The sequence below is a fragment of the Octopus bimaculoides genome, chromosome 4 (assembly GCF_001194135.2).
Source record: "Octopus bimaculoides isolate UCB-OBI-ISO-001 chromosome 4, ASM119413v2, whole genome shotgun sequence".
In the NCBI taxonomy this organism is placed as follows: Eukaryota; Metazoa; Mollusca; class Cephalopoda; order Octopoda; family Octopodidae; genus Octopus; species Octopus bimaculoides.
This window is the reverse complement of record NC_068984.1, coordinates 101,750,520-101,757,485: the sequence shown is the minus strand read 5'-3', so window position 1 is coordinate 101,757,485 and position 6,966 is coordinate 101,750,520. Positions and strand designations below refer to the sequence as shown.

Genomic DNA, 6,966 nt, shown 5'->3' with positions numbered 1-6,966 from the left:
ATAGTCAAGTAAGCTACATCTAAGCTATTTCGATGGGTTGGTGAAGGGTGGTGAGGAACAATCTAAATGTAGAAGAAGATAAAGTGATAAATAAAATAGATACAAAGATCTTAAAGGTCGTAAGGGATAGATATGTATGAGCTGTATCTGTCTATCTCAGTGGTGGGTCGTAAATAAGAAGTGTCATGCCAGAATAGACTTGGAACATGAAACATGATATATATACACATATATACGAAGGGCTTCTTTCAGTTTCTGTCTACCAAATCCACTCACAAGGCTTCGGTTAGCCTGAGGCTATAGTAGAAGACACTTGCCCAAGGTGCCACACAGTGAGAATGAACCCGGAACCATGTGATTCACAAGCAAGCTATTTACATAGCTATATAGATCATTGTCATTATCATCATCATCATTTAAAGTATGTTTTCCATGCTGGCATGTGTTGGACAGTTTGACAGGATCTGGCAAGCTGCAGAGCTGTGCTGAGCTCTAGTATCAGGTTTGGCATGTTCTCTATGGATGGATGCCCTTCCTAACACCAACCACCTTACAGTGTGTACTGAGTGCTTTTTTTGTACCACCAGTACTAGTGAGGTCACCAAGTAAATTGTAAGTCAGAAAAGAACAGGAAAGAGAAAAGCTCCCATGGCTAAGTGTGGAGGTGGAAGTGATTTAGAAGGGAGCGGTGGCTTTATGCCAGGTGCTGAAAGGCTAAAGTATGATACAGGAATGCGAACAGGTGTCTTGCTATAGAGAACATATACATATATATATATATATATATATATATATATATACGCATGCGCGCGCACACACACGCATACAGACACACATCATCATCATCATCATCGTTTAACGTCCGCTTTCCATGCTAGCATGGGTTGGACGATTTGACTGAAGACTGGTGAACCAGATGGCTACACCAGGCTCCAATCTGATTTGCCAGAGTTTCTACAGCTGCATGCCCTTCCTAATGCCAACCACTCCGAGAGTGTAGTGGGTGCTTTTACATGCCACCGGCACGAAATACATATATATTTATATATTCTCAGATAAATTTGTTTCTTTTACCATTTATTTTAATCCTTATTTTTCAACAATTCTAACAGTGCAGTCAATAATTTATTCTCCTTCATTGTTCATAATTTCTTGTCAATGTTCCACTAGCTTGTAAATGCCTTAATAATGGAAATCACCAAGTCTTCACTTGAAGAATTCATTGAATCATTTTTCAGCTCCATGTCACAACCTGTTGGAAAGTAACCAGAACAAGGTGATAATCTGAAGGTGCTTTATTAGGAGAAAATGGTGGGTACAGTAGAACTTCCCAGGTGAGCTCTTGGGCTTCCATGCTGGTGGCACCATTTGAACATGATCGTTACCAGCGTCACCTTCTTGGCACTTGTGCCGGTGGCACGTGAAAAGATATTTGAGCGAGATCATTGCCAATACCACTGGACTGGCTCCTGTGCAGATGGCACATAAAATACACCATTTTGAGTGTGGCCATTGCCAGTACCGCCTGATTGGCCTTTATGCCGTTGGCACGTAAAAGCACCCACTACACTCTCTGAGTGGTTGGCATTATGAGGGGCATCCAGCTGTAGAAACTCTGCCAAATCAGATTGGAGCCTGGTGTAGCCATCTGGTTCACCAGTCCTCAGTCAAATCATCCAACCCATGCTAGCATGGAAAGCAGATGTTAAACGATGATGATGATGATGATGATCAAATAAGCAATGTGCAGGTGATTGCTGTTGTGTTGAAGAAGTAAGCCGTGTCACCAGTTGTGTTGCTTCAGCAGGATTGCCTTGTTGAGCTGGTGCATTTGATAAATGTAAAACTCTGCACTGGCCATGTGGTTGTTTTTAAACATTTTGTAGTGGATTAGCGATGCCCAATCCCACCAAGTGCAGATCAGTTTTGCAGGGGTGCAGCTCTGGCTTGGCTCAAGGTGCTGTTTGCTTGTCAGGACAAAGCTATTCTTTCCTCTGCTTCACATTTATGTACAGACACTGTTTTTCATTGCTTGTGACAATGAAGTAAAGAAATCTCCGTTTGTGTCCATGAGCAGCCTGGTGTTAAGTGAGTGAACTGACAGCAACAGAGAAACATGGGAGTTTGGATCCAGAGCATGTTGCACTCATGCACTGAGCTTTTGAATGTTATTCATTGGGTGATGGTATCATGAGAGTATCCTATCTGCAGGGCCAATTCCATTGTGGATTAGTTTGGATCCTTGTAGATGAGCTCTTTCAATCAATCCTCTTTAACAAACTGGCTGGAATGAAGAGTCTGTAACATGAAATTTCCTCTCCTTCAAGCCAGAAAATCATTTTTGTGCAGCCCTTTCAGTAAAAGTGCCTTCTCTGTACACAGGACAAATGTCTCAAGCAGCTTTAGCAGATCTGGAACCTTGACTGAAAACCAAGAGAAGCAAGTGTCAAAAATCCTCATTTTTTTTTTCTACTTAACATTCCATTGTCATATGTCTGAAAAGAGGTAAGATTTATTCAAATTTCAAAAGTGATAAATAAAAGTTGTACAGGAAAAATAGAGCTATAAAAAACCCATAAAACATTGCAATAACAATATTCTTTGTGTTGATGTAAATAAAATCAGAAGCAAAAAACAAATTCATCTGATAAACACACACACATAGCTATACGGGACACAAGCATGGCTGTGTGGTTAAAAAGCTTACTTCCCAACTAAATGGTTTCAAGTTCAGTCCCACTGCTTTGCATTGTGAGCAAATGTCTTCTACTATAGCTATGGGCCAACCAAAGCCTTCCGAGTGGATTTAGTAGACGGAAACTGAAAGAAGCCTGTATCACACACACACAGAGGAAACATATTGACATGTCTTCCATGCCCCACTTTACAATAGCTACAGACATTTTTCCTGCCAAATGACCATCCCAAAATACAACAATATCTCTTTCAACACATGATTTCACATCAGGAATCTTGCAAAACAAATACATAACTACACACATGCATGTGCGTGCACGTGTGTGTTTATTATTCTTATACAAGAATGTTGTTGACAGTGACTTGGAAGTTTCAGCCAGCTAAATCATCATTGGATGCAATAAAGTTAGTTTTGTTTTTATAAAGTCTCTGTGGAGTTAAGAATCATCTTTGAGCGTTTACCAACCACATGGTTCCGGGTTCAGTCCCACTGTGTGGCATCTTGGGCAAGTGTCTTCTACTATAGCCTCGGGCTGACCAAAGCCTTGTGAGCGGATTTGGTAGACAGAAACTGAAAGAAGCCCATCATATGTGTGTGTGTGTGTGTGTGTGTGTGTGTGTGTGTGTGTGTGTGTGTTTTTCTGTGTCTGTGTTTGTCCCCCTAGCAATGCTTGACAACCGATGCTGGTGTGTTTATGTCCCCGTCACTTAGCGATTCGGCAAAAAGAGACCGATAGAATAAATACTAGGCTTACAAAGAATAAGTCCCGGGGTCGATTTACTCGACTAAAGGCGGTGCTCCAGCATGGCCACAGTCAAATGACTGAAACAAGTAAAAGAGTAAAGAGTATGTAAGTTTGAATGAGGTCAGTAATTAGATTTTCGTGGAAAGGTGCTTTTGAAAAACTTTTATTGATTAAATTCAAGGTTACGATATTGTTTAAAGTTTATTCATGCATGTAGAACTTTGTAAACAAGCCTGTAACTGTTTCTCTTACGTTAGGTAGACAGGCAGCGTGACAGTATTTTTGTTGATTTTGGTACTATTGGATTTAATCATCCTTTTACTTTAACAATATATAAGTCAAAGATACAAAGTCCGGTATTGAAGGCTTTAGTAATAGGGTGTGTTAATCTTTTTTCCACAAAATAATCTAGATAGGTGGTGAGTTTAGGTTGGTCCTGTTTTGTCGTGTTATTTATGGTATTTCCAACTTACATCTGTAAGGCATGTCATGGCTTTGTTAGTATAGAAAATTATTTCTCATGTGCTTTGATGTTCACAAAAGTGTTTGAGCAGAGATTGCATATTTATATGTTTCTCTCTAGGTGTTCATTGTTCTATATGCAATTTTATTGGTATTTTTCCTTTACTTTTTTTTTACTTTTACTTGTTTCAGTCACTTTGACTATGGCCATGATGAAGCACGACCTTAAAGGGTTTTTAGATAAAGAAATCGCCCCCAAGACTTATTCTTTGTAAGCCTGGTACTTATTCTATCAGTCTCTTTTGCCAAACTGCTAGTTTATGGGGATGTAAACACACCAACATCAGTTGTCAAGTGATCATGGGGGCCAAACACAGACTCAAAAGATTCACACGCACACACACACATATATATATATACAATGAGCTTCTTTCAGTTTCCATCTACCAAATCCACTAACAAGGCTTTGGTTGGTGCAAAGCTATAGTAGAAGATACTTGCCCAAGGTGTCATGCAGTGGGACTAAACCCAGAACCATATGAGAAGCAAACTTCTTACCAGACAGCCACACCTCCTGTTTTGTGGAGGTGAAGTCTGTTTGTTCTTTGTTTATAAAATTTCTTCAAATCCTGTTCTAGATATATGCTGGGAACAAAATTATAATATAATTTAATTTAAAAAAGAAATTGAAATAAAATAAAATATATAAATTTATACTCTACAAAAGTCAACCCGTCAGATTAATGTAAACTTGTTTTTATTAGGCATGGCTGTGTAGTAAGAAGCTTGCTTCTCAACCACATGGTTCTGGGTTCAGTCCCACTGCATGGTACCTTGGGCAAGTATCTTCTACTATAGCTTTGCGCCAACTAAAGCCTTGTTAGTGGATTTGGTAGATGGAAACTGAAAGAAGCTCATTGTATATATATATATATATATATATATATATATGTGTGTGTGTGTGTGTGTGTGTGTGTGTGTGTCTTCTACTATAGCCTCAGGACAACCAAAGCCTTGTATGTGGATTTGATAGACAAAAACTGAGAGAAGCCCATTGTATATATGTGTGTGTATCTTTGTGTCTGTATTTGTCAGCCCACCACTGCTTGACAACCAGTGCTGGTGTGTTTTGCATCCTCATAACTTAGCAGTTTAACAAAAGGGACTGATAGAATAAGTACCAGGCTTTAAAAAATAAGTACTGGAGTTGGGATATTCAATTAAAAATGGATCTTTCTGATTTGGCAGACACCATTTGTTTTCTAACGAAACACTTTCAAAGTTGGGACACTGGTAGAATGTGTCATATAAAACATCCTTTACTCTTAGTGTTGTTGAGAAAAGTTTATATTTTTAAAGTTATTTCGTATTAAAGTTGTCGTATTTTGGTAATTTCAACCAATCACTGACTTCTATTGAGGTGAAAACAATTACTGCTGTGGTTTGTCAACAACACGTTGTGGCGGTGTAATGGGATCTTTTCCCTTGAATAAAATTAGTGCCGTTGTTTGTCAACAACAAGTATCGGTGGTACTGTTATTTATGACATCGTTTGTGCGTTTGTACTGGTTTTAGCTTTAGGGTTTTAGGGTTAGGGTTAGGGTTACAGTTAGGGTTATGAGTATTTTTGCCAAATTTGGTGAAAAATTTGTGGCTGTGTATTGAACAGATTTTCACCAAATTTGGCAAAAATACTCATAACCCTAACCCTAACCCTAAAACCCGAACTCTAAAACCCAAACCCTAACCCTAAAGCTAAAACCAGTACAAACACACAAACGATGTCATAAATAACAGTACCGCCAATAGTTATTGTTGACCAACAACGGGAGTAATTTTATTCAAGGGAAAAGATCCCATTACACCGCCACAACATGTTGTTGACAAACCACAGCAGAAATTGTTTTCACCTCAATAGATGTCAGTGATTGGTTGAAATTACTGAAATACGACAACTTTTAACATGAAATAACTTCGAATATAAAAATTTTTCTGTTCTGTGAGACAAAATATACAATTATACAAAGTTTTAAAGTATTTTGTTAGAAAATACACTAAATAAAAAATGGTGTCCGCCAAATCAGAAAGATCCCTAAAAATTCTGCAAAGTGGTGTCCCAGCATGGCCACAGTCTAATGAATGAAACAAGTCAAAATAAAATAGAAGAAAAGATATATATATATATACATATATAAAATGAGTTTAGAGGGGATTGGGAACTAATTAGTACTGCTAAGCCTTACAGCATAGGGGGAAATAGAAGTGACTTCTGTGTAGAGGAGGTTTACCAAATATTTACATCAAAATACGCATTAATAAATGAAAGACAAGAACAAGCAGTGAATTGTTTACACATACACACATAGACTTTTAAACAATATAAATGATTCTAGATAGTCAATGCCCCTGCAAAATGTAAAGCCTAATATAAATATAAATAATAGCAGTTAAACAAAAATATTTAATAAAAAAATAGTTATAAACATCATCAAATCAATGAATACCCAACACAAAAAATGGATGAACTCAACCAAAAATGAATTTAAACAAACAAAAACACTTCAATACAAACACTGCATTCAGAATAAAAAACAAAGCACACAAGGATTCAGATGAACAAGGAACCTCACAAAAACAACAACCTCAGTATTGACCTATTTTAGGACCAAGCCTTAACCTTGGACAATGACTAAAGTGGAATCAAGGTCAACAGCACATATCTATAAATAACAACATCCCTGCTTTCCACAGAACAACTAACAAAAGTTTACTTCAGCCAGTTGACTTCAAAGAAGACCAGATGGATGGACTCTGATGAGACTGCACTGACAATACTGAAAAGTCGCATCTGCAACAGTGAGTCGTCGCTGCAGTGGAAACACGTATAAGACATTGTAATATACTGCATATAACTATCAAATATTTTGTGGATGGACAAGTCTCCATACTCATTATTATTATTATTAATACTAATATATACATATGTATGTACATATGTATATGTATTCATGCATGTGTATATACATATATATATATATATATATATATATATATATATATA

At 37.5% G+C, this 6,966-nt stretch overlaps 2 protein-coding genes across 7 annotated transcripts in view; one reads left to right on the top strand and one right to left on the bottom strand.

Annotated features, from left to right (window-relative positions):
* Positions 1-6,966, top strand: part of LOC106878792 (uncharacterized) — a 78,910-nt gene that overhangs the window by 29,533 nt on the left and 42,411 nt on the right. The window lies entirely within an intron of this gene.
* Positions 1-6,966, bottom strand: part of LOC106868157 (uncharacterized) — a 49,196-nt gene that overhangs the window by 22,750 nt on the left and 19,480 nt on the right. The window lies entirely within an intron of this gene.